Raw genomic sequence first — 17087 nt, 5'->3', positions numbered from 1 at the left:
CGGTCTTTTGTCAATCAGAGGCCGCGGACAAAAGATGACTCATCAATTTGCCACACCAAATTACCCCCTGCTTTTCTCTAACCTCTCTCTACCACTCATTCCACATTAACCTAAATTGTCTCTGCTTTGCGGTTCAACAATAGCTAAATGACGAGCGGCTCTTTGCCTCTTTTTCAGACTCATTTCACATTCAGCCATGGAAATTAAATCAGGACAGGGTTTTTTTTTCTTTATTCTGCACTGCTAATAAAAGTAGCAATTAGGTGGTGAAGATTAATATAGAAAGGCAGGGGAAAGAAAAGAGGGGCCTCCAGTTTAAAGAGCTGGCAGCAGGATTGTGGCTGTGATGGCATTCAGACTTGGCTGGCTGCGATGAGGGATGTCACCACAAGGGTGTGCTCTTTAACACGCTCTTCAGCGCGCGCACTCGGGCAGAGGCGGATGAGTAACACTGATTGATGTGCAGAGGTCTGGCGCTCTCTCAGCTGCTGCCGCTGGTAATTGCTTCCATCCTCCTCCCCGATGCTGAGAAGCCAGAGTCAGAGAACAAGATTCCGGCAGGATAGCGTCCCCAAACTCCTCCCGCAAAACCTTCACACACATGCTCCTTAGCCGTTTGGGCTGCAGCTACGGTGTTTGTGCCGAATCCTGAAAGGAAATGAAGAGCAAAGTCACTCAATGAGTGAATTCCCCATTTTATTGCCCCAGTTCTGGTGGGTTCCCCAGCCCTGGATCTGGAGGTTGTTTTGGATGTGAAGGTTTTTCAAGGCGGGTGTCAGACTTAATCTTTTTCAGCTCCAATCTTAATGAGTTCTTGTGTTCCTTGCTGATCATAATGAGCCTGAGAGGGTCAGGAATCAAAGCTGGAGGAAAGCATGTTTGCCATGTCTCTGTGAATAGAAATCCCTTCTGTCATTAAGGAGGTCGATTCAGGTTAGAAATCCGAATTCCTGCAAAATATGTTAAAAAGGTTTGAGCCAGAAGAAGGACTTTGTAGGGCCGTTTGCTTTTCTTGTCAGGTTTACTTTTTTGCTTCTCGTTATTAGCTCTTTTCTACAACAGCGCATAGTCGTATAGAAACAAAAGGAAGAGTACATTTCTGCCAAAAAACTCAAATATTTTGAGATTAATTTCAGAAAGTTTCTAGAAAAACAAGGAAATTTCTGAGTTTCAAATGTTGAACATTTTTGACTTTCCAGACTTGGAAATTTTCAAAATTTGAAAAGTCACAAATGTTAAACTTTTGAAACCAAGATATTTTCTTGTCTTTTCTAGGAAATTAGATTAATTTCAAATTTTTAGTTTTGTTCTAGCAAAATTTCCACTTTTCAAACTCAGAAATGTACATGTTTCTTTCTAAAAAAAAAATTCTGAGATTAATCTTAACATTTTTGAAAAATGTCCAGCAATTTTTTTTTTACTTTTGGAGCTCAGAAAATTCCTTGTTTTCTTCTACAGTTTCTAGGGATTTTGGATGGAAATTTACTGTTTGTTTTCTTCTCTGTCTACAATTGCCCTAATACACCATCATCTGTAATCACTGTAAATGATGATCCAGGACCAGGGAATTACTTCAAATTGCTATCATTAAGGCAGGGACAAGTTGACACTGTCTTGACAAAATGTCCCATGGACACCAGGCAATTTCCCTACCCAGTTAAATCTTATGTGAAACAACCAAAACTGCAGTATTTTGAGATGACTTTTTTTTCCTTTACATCACTGTTTTAAAGCATACCAAAACACAGAGGGACGGATTTAGGGTTTAACTTCTTTAAAAGAGTCCAAGAGTGACATCTTGCGGGGGATGTCAACACGCTTAAAGGGATAGTCCAAGATTTGTTCCATTATGGTCTGTTATAGATCCAGTTAATATCTTACATGCAGGAGGCATTGCTCTTTAGTTACACTTTTCAGGGGTCTCAAACTCCAGTCCTCGAGGGCCGCAGTCCTGCAACCTTTAGATGTGCCTCTGCTGCACCACACCTGAATAGAATAATTAGGTCATTAGCAAGGCTGGGAAAACTGATCTACACAAGGAGGAGGTAATTAAGCCATTTCATTCCAGCGTTTTGTACCTGTGGCACATCTAAAAACTGCAGGTCTGCGGCCCTCGAGGACTGGAGTTTGAGACCCCTGCTTTAAATCAACATTATTTGGGCCTGGAGGCTGAAACTAGAGGCTAGTCGATGAGGTGCTAACACCAAATTTGACTCCACCCAAAAAAAACAAATCCACCAATCTCAAAGACGTCCTAATAGTTGTTGAAAATGATTTTTGATTCATCTTTGAACCAGAAATCCTGTTCACAGGGGAGGGTTATTTCACAACAAATGGAGATAGGAGGTGGGAAACCACCAATCAAGATATAGGAATAATTTACTCTCCAGACCTTGATGCCAATTGTCCAAGGAGTAGTCCTAACAAATTTGACCAGTAAAGTTTCACAACAATAATTTGTGGATTATTATTTATAATAATCCACAAATTATTTTTGTGGATTTTTTTTTTTCTTTTTTTCTTTTTCTTAATATAAGGCTGGTAAGTCTCGCTCTTCAAACACCAGCTTGGACAATGTTTGAAGTTTAGCTTTGTCTTATCAGGAAGTGCGTAATTACATTTCTGCCAATATCTCTGAGTCCCAGTAGTGTCCATAGAAAGTATCCCTTCCCTGTTGTTTTTCTAGGGAAATATTCATATGGCATAATGGAAACCCCGAGCCATGAATAATTAAGGGTGTAACCTCTAACCACTATGTAATCCTCTAATGCTAACCATGTATTTTGCATCAGACAAACTTTTACCACGTATTTACCATGTAATTCAAAATCTATTTCTCACCCCAACCAATCCTGAGGGAGAATGATGTCAGCAGTAAAAAAAGGAAGCAGAAAAAATAATAATAATGTGGGACAGAGTTGGAACTTATGGTCTCCTTTATGGAGGTCTGACTGCTTCTCCCACCTCATTAACTGTGTCACATACTACCAGGACTTACACGAAAGACTTGATGCTAGACATCACAGGAAGTCCAGCGTTTATCTTGCGTTAGGTCCTAAGGACTGTCGCAAGTTTTTTTTTTTTTAATTTTACGGTGATTCCAGACCAATCTGGTCTGGAAACAAGTATGAAAAAAAGGTTTCTTTAAGTATATGATGCTCCAAGTGTCTGATAAACTTCAATATATAGTTTGGCCTCCAGCTAAACCAATGTCAACAGTCTTTCTTATTTGCACTCTCTGATTGGGATACAGCCAATCAGCTCCAAGAAAATGAATGACACTCCTGGATTGGCAGATTTGCTAACACCAGGCAATAGCATGCCAAGCAGTATTGCTCATAGTTATCTAAGATTCTCATTTTCTTTTGACTATTTTAGATGTGCTTCAGGAAAAAAACATCTGTGAACAAGTAATGAGTGGGGGTTCCACTTAGTCTGCACCACTCTGGGCTTAAAATTTAAGGACAAATAGTTATTTTTGTAAATGTATAAAAAGCACATGGTGTTTAAGTCATGGCAAAAACAGCAAAAAATGATGAAAAGAGGTACAACAATCATCTTATTTTAAAGTTGCTTAAGCTCATGTATATCAGTATATATGAATTAAATATATACTGGAAAAATTTTTTTGATAACTTTGAACCTGACATTTTTCAGGTAGGGATTCACTACATATTGACCCACAATACAACGTTTTCAAATAGCAAAGGCATACATTTGCAATTGCATTCTAACAATTTCCACACTGCAGTGTGTTTGCATTCAGTCACTAAACAGCTGGAACTTTCCTCACCCTTGTCTGTACTTATCATTAAATATGATATGGATTTACTTTGACATGGAGGTTTTGATTGGCATTGCATTGTCGTTGGGTTTGTTGGTATAATCATTAACGGCTTTCATCCGGAGCATAACCACTGCCGGAGACCTAAAAGGAAAATCATAGCAGCAAAATACTCTGCCTTGCCAATCCACTTAACAAGTTACTGGCTAGATAAGACTCGTGCTGTGGTTGGGGATGTTTGTGATTGAGGAGCTGGAAGCAAGAGAACGCCTGGCATGGAAAACAGTTAGACACGTAAAAAAACTGGATTTTAGGAGTGGAAGAAAACTGCATGACATCAGATTCTTTGTTTTGCGAAATGCAAACACTCTCCTGAAACTCACTTAGAGAAGTTGAGATTAGGGATTTTGTTGCCAGAGGATGTTTTGAATAAACGTTGCTAATCATTTGACCCAAAACCTACTTACAGGGGCAACTAAGAAGTTTGAAAAGTTGGTGAGCATGTTCACATTGTTGGTTTATGGGAAATTTGCAAAACCTGGCCAGAATGACATACTTTACACCGATCGGCCACATAATGCAGCTTTTTGTGGCCGAGCAGCGTACAAAGGAAGGGGTCACTCAAAGCTGGAGGACGCCTTAAATCAACAGCTCACCAGTCACCTGGCACTCCGTTTTATTAACAGATGACGCTTTTACAGCCCCACATCTATCGTCATTGCACTGGAGCAGGGTGCAGATATGAGTGCCCAGTGACTACATGTGCACTTCCAGAAAAAAGCAGCTTCAGTAGTCCACACAGACCCTACGGTCTGAAACAGAAGCAGAGGGACAGCAGCCAGTCAGACATGGGAGGGAGGGAGGGAGGACATCCAGCGTTTTTCTCTTTGGATGAAGATTTTAGACAAATGTAGGGGCGTACAGCCAACAAATCCTAACACTGTACACCACCGACTTCGACATTGTCTGAGCCTGCCTAATAATGATACATCAAACTCCAACAACATCTAAATGTCCCCTTTTAAAGGGGAAGTATTATACATTTTCCAGGCATACTGTGCCATTTTATAGAACAGTCAAGTAACTATGTCTCCTTCAGTTGTTTTAGAAAGGCTGTATGTATCAAATACGACATAAAATAAATTTGACTTTGCCATTAAAGCCTTGAAATTACCTGAGTAAAGTTGCCACCCACCCACCTTCTTCAAAATCTAACAAAATTGGTGCTGCATTTGTAGAATAAAAATGTCAGTTTCTGCCGCTATCTCTTTAAAGATATTAATTAAAAGGTTTCCAGAAGTCATCACCAAGATCTTCAAACCAAAAGCAGCACCAACAATTGACCCCTGACGTTCATCAGAGGTCAATTGGTTAGAGTTGGTCAGAGGTTACTCAGGTCTTGAAATTGGGACTCTGTCTCTTTAAGAAACTCCTGCTCTTTCTGAAACTCCACCTTCAGGAAGTCATCACAACATGGCTCCTCTGTTATCCCTTTAGCAACGTTTCTGCCAGTCAAGTTGCGCATAGTGGAGTTGCTAGATGCTAGTGGAAAAGGGTCAAAGGTCAACTGTTGTTAAGAGCTAAGTCCTACAGGAAACTTCCTCTATATAGAGAACAGATCATAGAGGAACCAGGACTCTGGGTTATCTGAAGAAATTTTGTGAGGAGGAATGGTCCATAGTTTCTGCTCTCTATAAGCGCCAATGTTGGCAAATGTTAGAAAACAAGAAGCTGTCAATGAAAAGAGGTTAAATGTAGTATCGACAGTAGGTGTGGAACTATGGATTTTATGATGGGTATTTCTTCTACTCCAAGAAAAGATAGGAGTTTTCTAAAGTTTTCAGTGTGAGAAAAACACCCTCTATTTTTCAGGTCTTTACTGGTACAAGGATACCAGCAAATACAGAAACGTGAGTAAATAAAGACCCTTTCAGCTACAACAGATGGCATGACATCTTAAATATGTACATACCTTTATAAACGTTGTAAAATGTCAGCGAATAAAAAAGTGATTCATATGCCGAGAATTGTTACAGTTCATTGACCCGACTGCATTAGATGGGAAATAACTGCCTCGAGACGTTTCCAACAACCCTAACACCGAGAGTATATAAAGGGTACATTATTTATCCGATGTTTTAAATATTTTTGCATCTGTCTCTGTGTGTATGACTAGCTATTGAAATGCAAATGTTCCCATTAAATCTGGTTGACTTCACAAACACACAAACACAAGGCTTTTATCTGCGAGAAATCGGGGGGGGGGAAACAAATCATGAAAATCGATAGCTGACTCTGGTAATGTCACTTTGCTCTCTGTTGTCAGCTGTAGCATTGTGAGCGTGGCCCTTAATGAGTGTCCTGTGGGTTTTTAGGCAGTTCATGTACACTCCAGACAGTTGTTAACACCACAACAATATTCTCTGAATACATTTAGTTGGTATTCAGTCTGTCGGTGAACACGAAGCTGCATGCTGGGAGTTATTCTCCAAAGTTGTTCTGTATATAGTTTAGCGGGGGAGAACAACAGTAAGTACTGGACATCTGTGAAGTAAAAGGAAAACGATTCACAATTTAAACTGCATGCAGATTTTGTTGCTAAACCTTTTTTGGTAAATAAAACGGTCCAGCTATTCTCAGTCAATACTTTTGAACTTTATTTGAACTCTGGTTTGTTTGCCTAGAAAGTTGGGGAGGTGTGAACACGTAATCGAACTCTGATGCGGACCAAAGCAATCGAGCTCTGGTCTCGGTTCAGTTAAAGGTAACTCTAGTAGAATGCATATGTGAACACCAAGCAGACAGGATACTGCTCCGAAAGCATGACCACAGACCAGAGCATTCTGGGTAAAATACAAGTAAGCAAATGCAAGAGTCTGGTGCTAATGGGAGAAATGGCTTGTGGACAAAAGAGAAATCCTACAACCACTAAAATCTGACGCCACTTGTTGAAGAAAGAAAGTTGTACTCAGTCTCTTCTTTAGAGGTTTTCATGTAATTTCTGTCAGTGGTTCTTGATGCAGTGCCACCACAGGCGAGGAATGGAAAAGGTTTTTCAAAGACTTTGGTTTGTTTGACACAGTACAGAGTGAAACACAACCAAATGTCACAATTTTGCTCTCCAATCAAATTGAGTCTACCGCACTATCAGGTGTGAAAACATCCTTAATGTATGTCCCAAAACACCTGAACCATTAAAGCTAAAATATTTGGTTCTTCTTTTAAAAATAGTGCCAGGTCAGCCAGAGGTGATGTAGAGTCTCTAATTCAAGTCTTGTAGCCAGAGATTCTCATTTTTTATTAGATCTAGACTTATCACAGTTTCATGTTGTTTTCTTGCAGTATTCCCCTGTATTTAGCTCCATCCGTTATTGTTTCCAGTGAGGTGAGTAAACCCAAAACAGGTCATCAGCCCATCACAGTGCAATACACATGACAAATAACCATGCATACAAGGACACTCATCAAATCCTAAGGGCAATTTAGAGAGACTAGTTAACCTAAAAGTTGTGTTTTTGGACTGTAGGAGGAAGTCAAAATACCCCGAAAGAATGGAGAGAACATGCAAACTCCATCCAGAAAGACTCCAGGCTGGTACTCAAACTCAGGACTTTTTGCTGCTAGGCAACAATGATACCAATTTTGTTACTGCGCCGCCCAAAAGTTGAATTACCACCCTGGGTTATGTTTGTATAACCTTGATTCAAACGTCTCCGTACCTTTATTCCTGTGATTAAATTGCTAACCCTGATAAAGTTTATAATTCCTTAGCTTACTCTTCACGATCCAACGCAACCAGGTGCAAAAGGTTTATACACCCTGAGAAGTCAGCACTCACTGATTTAACAAGAATCTCCAGCCTGTAAAATGCTTTTTACAGCGTCCGAGTCTGCTTTAAGTTTTTATTCATGCTTTCTGACAATAAAAGGGGAAAAAGGCAGAAAGAGAGATGCTTTTGGTATCTTCAGAGATTTTTGGTGATGATGGAGGTCTTAGAGGAGCTGGCGGGACCCCGATTAAGCCCCGGGCTAAAGCCTCTGGATGTAGCCTATTGTGGATTTTCAGTTGATTTTAGGATCATTATCCAGCTGTTGAGCCAATCCTCTTTTCATCCTCAGCATATTTATGGACAGTGTGCAGTTCACTTGCCCAATTCGCAGCCATTCCTTTTGAACTCGCTCTCCCCCAACGAGTGAAATGTTTCCCATGTCATCCCTTGCAACATAAGCCCATAGCTTGATTTATACACTGACATGCTTAGCAGGTGAATATGGGGCGGCGGGGAGGTTTTCATGAAATTCGGTACCCGTCTACCTCCGAGTGTACATTTGTTCGTTGCAGTCGGATAGTTTTTCTTTTCTGTTTTGCGGTGAGGATGCAGGAAGGGGTTTCTTGTGATGACTTTCCCATGACTGTCATATTTGTACAGGTGTCACTGCGTATTAGAGCCGCACTGTTTCTCTCCAGAGTCTGGAAACTCCTCCTGGAGGTCTTTTACAGCCGGCCAGGGACTTTGCTCTGGTTTCTATAATGCTTCATGCAGACTTCTCTGAAGGCATTCCTGCACTTATGGGCTACCTCCTCAGTTTACTGCCTACAGCCTCGTTATTACATTAGCAACTGAGGAAACACAGACCCCCCCTCCCAAAAAAAAACATGCTTTCTATCTTCATAAGCCTTTCTCTTCCTTTGTGGAGTTCAGTAATGTTGATTTTCACTAAGCTTCAGATCCCTAAAGACACATTTTCTATTTTCTCTTCTTTTTTGTCTATTGCCCATGTGCTGAAAGCAAACAAAAGTCTGGTAGTTTTGTTTAAAGTGTCCAAAGTTTAAAGTTCATATGCTTCTTCTAGAACATTCTGCTGTTTAATAAGGAATTTTTGAGATTGGTCTTTCATTTTTATACTTTTTGGCAACCAAAAGTAGTAGGTAGAAATCCTCAATCTGCTAATTACAGAATACATATGACACAGACACCATCCTTTGGTTTAGATCAGACATTAAATGTTCTTACCAATGGCTAACTGTGGTAGGAAGTTTTCCATTGGTAAGCTAACTTTATACCAATTGGTAGGAAGTTAGCTAAGTTAGCTGTGAAGTCTGCTTTGAAACAGATCTTCTACGATGCACATTTTGAAGTATTGTTACTTTAAAGTTTTTATGCTCGCTTGAGGCGGCTTTTGGCTTTTCCAAAAGAGTTAATAATCCAAAGGGAAAAAGGAAACACCTCCGCCAAATAAATTCTGACATAGTGAACATTTCACTGCTGTTTCCAGTGTTGGCGTACATTAATGTTGCTTTTGCATCGCCAGTGCTAGTTGACATGACAGAACAGTTACAACTTTCCCTATGGTAACGCATTCCTGAAAACCTCTCTCCATTTTTGAGATGTGTGTTTTATGCCAGTAGCAACCTCTACTTAATGTTTATTACAGCCATACGTAGCATCAACATTGGATGAAATAAATTAAACATACATATTTGTATTTTCTTCCTTTTCTTAATTTTGCGCAGTTTTAGAAATTTGCCCAAAATGCGCGCAACAATTGGATGGAAACATAACTATTGTTTTACACATAACAACCTCATTTCAATTGATTTGTTTTGAAATGTATATGATAAACCAACATGTAGTAGCCTTTTATTGTGTACAAAAGGTGTAAGAAAAATTGGACTAAATTAGGTTTTGATTTTCTTAACAAATAGAAATTGGAACAGTGTTGTGTGCAATTTATTCAAGCTACATAAGGTAACATGTTGAACGACTTGGAGTCATATTTGTACATCTAAAGCTGAAATCTGAGCCCATCACAAGCTACTGGTTGACAAAATAGGTACAAAAAACCCCCAGAGAACCGAACACACAGACCTGCGGAGCACCTGGATTGATTAAGTGAAACACAAAATGCCATTGGAAAAGAAATTACAGAGGGCTTGCAATTATTTACATTTTATGAACTCCACATTTTAAGGTAATTGCGGACTTGTTAAACTGATGTGATGATCGATTTTAAACTGTAATTTATAACTATCCAAATGCGTCAGGTTGAAAAAAGCTTCGGGCTGTTAGATATGCTTCCATCTTGTCTATTTTTCTTCTCCCCCCGCACCGCCCTCCGCTCCACTCTGACTCTAAACTGTGTTCCTGGGAAACAACATAATCCCGTAACGTGATCACAGGCAGCTCATTTCTAATTACAACAGGGGGTTCTGCTTTGAGCCATGACATCATCTCTCTTCAAAGTGAAGGACCGAAGCCGGGTCTCCCCAAAATAGCAAAACAATAATCCTCAGAAAGGATTAGATGACACAGAAGCGGCAATCGGGGGGTGATCAAGTGAATGTCATCAACGGCTCACCGCCTCAGACGCTGCGCCGGATAGTTTTTAAAAAAAAAGAAAAAAAAAAATTATTTTCAACCCAGACGCCGAGAGGAAACTTGGCCTTGTGGAAAGCTATGCGACGGGAAGCAGTCGATCACAGACCTTTCTTTGATCCTCCGTCTCTTCTTTTCTTCTTTCCTCCAAATAAACAACGACGGTAGGGTAATGAGGCCCCTGGGTGTTCTGAGGACATGAGATGAGAGGGGGACCTGGCCACACAGAACACATAAAATAAGAAGACACGAGGAAAAGTGAGGGCCCAGTCCCCTCATTAGGGAACTATGAACGATGGTGGCAACTATTCATTTCCTCTAACGACTGACCGCCCTGCATCCCCCCCCCCCACACACACACCCTCACACACCCACCCAGTAACTCATAAAAACAGTCACACGTATGGCGTGAGCCTAGTGATCCCTTACAAACATGTCAAACCACAGAGGACACATTGAAGCACAGTAGGATGCTAGGAAAGATCATGATTCTTTTTTAATGGTTGGCAGCTACAGCGAGGCGCACACACACAAAGAAAGAGAAAAGGAAGAAGAAGGCAAGCAGTGCCTGGGGGCGCACGCTGTCCCAGAGTATTCTTTGTACGCTCTATTCAAAGGAGAGGAATGAAAGAGCGTCAAATAACTTTACAGATGGTAAAAATCCTACACCCAAAACAAATCATTTTAAACTCACAGTTTGAAGATGAGAGAAAAAAGTGCAAGTGTGGTTTCAATTAATAAATCCCAGAAATGTAAACGTTTTGGCAGGGAAGAGATGGTATGAGCTAGTTTTGTTTTTCTTTTCTTTTTTCTAATGACATGTCAAGAGCGATGGAGACAGCTCAAAATACTGAGAAACTATTTTATCTTTTTAGGATAACTTGTTCGCATGGAGTTTCATACTGTAACTTAATTTCGAGTTTCCTGATTTTCACATCCATTGATTTGGTGAAATCAGTGGGTTTGTCCAAATTCAGAGGCTGCATCTTCTGAAGGACCCGGCAACTGTAATGGTGCTTAAAACGAGCTTAAAATCTTTTTTAGTATTTTGTTCAATTTCTTATATAATGGTTTTCAATTAAGGAAATTAATATGTTAAGGAGAGGTAAGGAGAAATATGACCTAATTCCAGGCAGTAAAAAAAAAAAAAAAACTTCCCTTTTTACAGAGTGTGTAAACAGTTGGTTTCAGCTGAATGGAGACAAGTGTGTGTTTATGTCTTGTAAACACTGCTGGAAATAAGGGCTCTATTCGAAGGCAGCGACTCTCCACACAAACGATCACCTTGCAGAGTCCAGAGTCATCCATCAAACTGAAACCGGTTCACTCGGACGAATTCGAGCGAAGCCGGGGGGACGGATCACGCGGCCGGAAACAGATGCTCTCCGGTCTTGTTTGCCTACAGTCTCGCATGGACGCCTAAAAACGCTTCTGCAAACACCCAGACACGCCCCTGCGCCCCACACACTGTTTGAACAGACAGGATTAGCCCCGGCAAACAGGACCGCGCATCCATCAAGAGGCAGTTCCCGTTTCCGGGGGAGGTTGGTGCGAGCGACACCGTTTCACCCGTCTTTAATCCCCACCTGCTCTTCTCAGGCTCCTCCATCTTTGTTATTTTTGTTCCCCTCACCCTTCCTCTCCAAATGTCGTCTACCCCCTACCCCACTACCCCCAATTCAATCATCGATCTTCTTTTACCTCAATCCACCTCTCAGTTCCCGTTCTTTTCCACATTGATCCACTCCTCTTACCCTCAGGAAGACAAACACTCCACAGGTTGGACTCCCCAGAGACGGTGGGTTTGCTCAGGGATTAGGTTGGGCTCTGTGCCGCCGAGGAAGGAAGGAACTAATCAGACTCTTATTTGTCGTTGCATTCTGTATCTTATTGTGAGAAGGGAACCTGACCCGCATACTCGCTGATGTACACACGGTGAGTGGGCCGAGCTGGGTTGCCAGGTCTGCCAGACAGCTTCCAGCACAAAAACAATGTAAAAACCCACCCAGCTCCAGAAAAACCAGCCCAAATCTCAACCTCTAATAAAATTCATGTTAATGGTGCCAGATATAGTCATTAGCTGCTCATCATCTATCAACCATCAGAGGAGACGGCGGCGTTTTATTCAGGCGTTGGAGCAACAAGCCCCGCCTACTTGGGAGCGGCCACGCTCCCTAATTGGTAAGAATTACTGAAGATACTATTTTGTAACTCTTTTTACAGAAGAGTTATGGATTCAACATTTTCCATGAACTGTGTGATGATGTGAGAGCTCTGGTGGAGCCAGCTGCCCATTGTCTGAAAAACAAAAACAAACCATCATCCCCTACCACTGCCTGCAGTCTTCTTTGTTGTTTCTGCCAGTAGTAATCACATGAGTCCTGTGATGTGCCACTACATCTAATTTGAAAAACTGCCTCATCTTGGTGCAAAAACCTTTTTTGAAATTTTTGTAATTCCAGTTTGGGCAGTTTTATGGTTTCTGCCACACATTTACAACTATTTCTAAAGAGTCTTCTATGAAACCCTTCCAATACCCTGCCAAATGTTGCAAGAAAGCAGCCCAAATCATAATAACCCACTCAAAACTGTCTTTTTACAGCCAAACGTGCTCAAAAGCACTGGGGGGAAACCAGCCTAACCTGGCAACACTGGGGCCGAGCTGAATGAAAGCTGAGAAATAGCTGCTTCACATTTCCCCGCGCCCCCTGAATCCTCCGCGTGCGAAGCTGGAGGTGTGCAGCGTGGGCGTGCGTTCGCCGCTCGGCCCTTTCGCAGTTCTCCCGCGCACGCCTGCGAGTGTTCAACGCCGCCCCACTGCTCTGTTTCTGCCTTTATTCCCAGGGCAGTTCTGTTTTTCTTTTTGAATTGCTGGCTGATGTATGGGATATGGATCTTTGTTTTTCCTCATCAGCAGCGGCTCTGATTTGACAAATTCTGTTTTCCCTGCTGTCGGCGGGGTCGCCGCGACGACGGGAGGCAGCTGCGCGAGGTGGTGCGTGTGCGTGTGAGCGTCTGTTTGCTCTGCGGCCACAGTGTTTCCAGGCATTAACGCAGCGTTATGCGCCGCACTGCATACATTCTCTACTTTAGCTGATCAACAGGCTGATTTGTCATAACCCTCTTAGTTTTGTCTCTGGGAAAACTAAATGAGCTGTGACAGGACTCAAATTTTCTGCTGCTCTTGTTTTGTTTGACTCATTATCTAACCGAAACTCCAAGCAACAGTTCAATTTAAAAATGCTTCATTTATCCTAAATTAAATGTTGATGAACTAATATAATTTAAGAATCTTTATTCATGTTTGAGAAATCCTTTAATCTCCCTCGGCAACCGTTCAGCTATGCAAAACGCCAGGGTGGACCTAGCTCCGCCTTCGAGGACGAAGCTCCTCCTCCGAGTCGCAGTTTCCAAGCTTCCGAGGTTTAGCCTCACAGAGCAGCTCCCTCAGACTAGCCAGCAGCAATTAGCAAACACCCACTGAGCTAATTAGACGAGCCACTTCTCATTGCATCGCTGGTAAAAACATTTAACAAGTTAATAGAGGAGCCACGTTGTCTTCCTGATGCCAGAGGAGCTTCGTAAAGAGACAGAGGCTCAATTTCAAGGCGCTAAATAAAGTAAAATTTCATTTGTCATTTTTGACAGAAGCATTGTTTATAACATGTTGACTTGATTGTGTTATAAAATGCATCTCATTGCCCCTTTACATGTTATATTGAATCAGCATTTTCATATGTTAAAATCATTCTACATAACTAGCTTAAAATTTAGGCAACAGAGTGAAAATTTTCTGTGTTTTCACATGATCATGTTGTCATGGGAACACCATTGCATAACAATGTTCTCATGACAACTTCATCAGACCTGATGAAAACCACAAAGTTTGCATCTGATTCCAGCGCCGGCTTGTTTTTCCAGAGAATGTAATTTTTCTTAAGCCGACTTTAAGTGATTTATCTTTCCATTAGGTGTCTGCACATTTTTACTTGGACTATGCCAAATTATGCCTACGGTGAACTAGAGCTGCCAACATAAAATATCGGTTTTCTCCTATTTGGAGTGCAACGACCACATAGACAGGCAGCAGATGTTTGTGTCACACATCATAAGTAAGAAGAAGCATTATAACTGAGTCTCATTTGACCAGTCTTTGTGACAAGGTATTAAGCAGGTGTGTCTGAAGTTGGCTGTAATATTCATAATCAATAAACTATCTGTTTTTTCAATAATTGTCAACTTACAACCAAAATTGGGACTAAAAATTGCCCAAATTTATTCAGAACTTCAAGAAGTGAGACCTAAGTTTCCCACCTGCAAGTGAAGACAAAAAAACCCGACAGAAAACACCCTGGATTGTTGGGAGTAATTCGTGTGTATTTTTTAAACCAACTTGAAATAGAACAGGAAAAGCTCTTCTGAGTTATTAATCATATTTTCTCTGATTCTTCCCACAGCCTTTTGTGCACATCTGGAGCCCAGGTGAGGAATGAAAGGAGCCAACTTTAAAATGTTTAAACCTTCAGCAGCACAGTTTGGGAATAACATAAAAAATAAAGAAGAAATGGAAAGTAAACTATTGGGGGTGCTTGACGGGGAGAGGTGATGACGGACACGGTTATGTTTCATCTTTTTTATATCGAGCAACTGCTGCCAAATACAGCAATCCCAGAACTGTACAATATCTCCTCTTGATGAATGATTAGTTTTTACAACTTTAATTTTTACAGGATGGTGAATTACTGAAAATCTGACTTGGAACCGGTAGCGTTGGACACAGAAAACTTGTTTTCACCTGATATTGATCATCCAATCAGGTGTGCTCAAAAATATTGTAAAAATACGGACATTCACTGGACTTTTCCATGTTTTATAGCCATAAACGTCAATATAATTTCTTGCGACTTTATATGAAGTGGATGAAAAAATCCTAAATAAAATCCTGTGAAACCAGCTGCTTTCACCACTCTTTTTATTAGTAGATTAATCAGAGAAAGTCAATATTATGTTGATAGGACAACTGTTAGTTGTTCATGCCATACATCTGGAAGAATGGCAAGAAGTATGCAACAGTTAAATTTAGACAATTTCTGTTTCTAGGGGTGTTTTTATACCCGATAGTCCAGGAGACTCAGTTAGTTTGGTTATCAAAGTTGAAATGTTTGTTACATTTTTAGCTAGCATGGTTCTCAAACGAAGCGAACGCTTTGAAAAACCTGTTCCCCTCCCTGCCTGTGGGGGCGCTGCATCAAAAACTACTGAAGGAAATGACACAAAAATGTTTGAGGAAGACACAACTTTCTTCTTCAGAAAGTGTAAACAAAAATGGCGTCATATTTTAGCAGTTGTAGGATTACATTTTTGTCATTGTGAAGAGATTATTAGGCTTTTCTTCTACTGGTGCTTGTCTTGCGCATTTGTTTTGGTTGTATTTACCCAGAATGCCCTGCGTTGTAGTTCACTTCATGCGTTTGGAGCGGTGTCCGGTCCACTTCCCGTTCACATATGCATTCGGACTGCACCAGAGTTCAATTCAACCAAACCGAGTCCTAGGTTTGTAGGCAAACCAAAGTCCACTATTTTGGTCCACTTGTGCATCTACGTCCCTAAATGCACCGGACTTTCTAGGCAAACGAACCAGAGTTTGATTAAAGTGGACTAAACAGGACTGGTGTGAATGCACCCTAAATGTAGAAATTGTCATGGAAAAAAATACTATTTCCAAGCACTGTTCAGGTGAAATCACTCAATCAGGTTTATTCATATATTGTGCACAATACAGAGAGCTCATAGGACAATCAGTAATGAAGCAGGTCTGGATGAAAAGCTCTGTCAGGCAGAGACAACACATGAGTTTTATACCAAGGATAAAGAATTAACAACAAAGGGAGAGACAGCCTGGTTCTGATGCAGCTGTAGAAAACAACTTCCAACCTTCTACATGTAACCCAAATAGTGCTTTTGGTGAGAGTTCACAAGCATTTCATATAACATGACTAGCAGATGTGACCTTATTGTAATTTTTCCATCACAAAAGCAAAGTGAATTTCTACAAACTGAAGGGGGAAAACGTATTTCTCACTTTTCAGATTTTTATTGTACACGCTATAGTTGCATGTGCATGCAGTAAACTAAGACGTATTGGGGTTTTTTTTTTGCCCCCTCCCCTTCAAAATCTTAATGGGATTCAAACCGAGCAAAACAAACTTTCCAGTTACTTTATCTTAAACTTTGGATCTAAAATCCTGCAACAAGTGACAATGTACCTTGATATTTATTATACAGAATTTTTGTTTCTTAATGACCCTTTACAGATCACTACAATAAAAAACAATTCAAGTGCCACAAATAAAGGCTATCAGTAGGACTGATACAGTAGGACAGTATCAGTCCTACTGTTTTAGGACTGATACTGTTCCTAAAACAGTATCAGTCATTTTTTGACAAAAGTGATTTTGTCAAAAAATCACCACCTATTCTTTCCAAAACATGTTTTAGACAAAAAAATAAATAAATAAAAAATCGCATTTGGCAAAAAATGACGTACGCCAATATTTGCTTTTCTTGTTAATCACCACGATGGATTCTCACTTTACCTTCAAGTCGCTCCTGTTGTACCATGAAAAGTAGTTTGGGAGACATTTGGTCAAACACGCGGCTCCCATCCCATACTTCTTCCCAACAGCGACGTGCTCAGACTGGAGAGAGCGACTTTGTCACCAGCTGGCTCCTTCTCCAGCACGCACCCACTATTTCTCATGAAGGGGATTTTTTTGTGTGCGTGGGTGTGTGTGTGTGTGTGTGTCTTGGATGGAGTGATGCTGAGCTGGCCCGCGGTGCTCATAACGACACCAAAACTCCCTGGGCCGCTGCCACCCAACTGGACCCGGAGAGGCATCAGGCGGCTCAACACGGACCTACACACAC

The 17087-nt window shown here is 41.0% G+C and overlaps 1 long non-coding RNA gene across 1 annotated transcript; it reads right to left on the bottom strand.

The window, feature by feature from the left end:
* Positions 1-208: 208 nt before the first annotated feature.
* LOC116734416 (uncharacterized) lies at positions 209-16864 on the bottom strand. Its single transcript, XR_004342220.1, has 2 exons — positions 16757-16864; positions 209-648 (listed from the first exon to the last, which is right to left on the bottom strand). It is a non-coding gene; the product is annotated as an uncharacterized LOC116734416 (long non-coding RNA).
* Positions 16865-17087: the final 223 nt, after the last annotated feature.

This window comes from Xiphophorus hellerii, chromosome 15 (assembly GCF_003331165.1).
Source record: "Xiphophorus hellerii strain 12219 chromosome 15, Xiphophorus_hellerii-4.1, whole genome shotgun sequence".
Classification (NCBI taxonomy): domain Eukaryota; kingdom Metazoa; phylum Chordata; class Actinopteri; order Cyprinodontiformes; family Poeciliidae; genus Xiphophorus; species Xiphophorus hellerii.
Note: the sequence above shows the minus strand (reverse complement) of the source record. Positions and strands in the feature narration are given on the sequence as shown.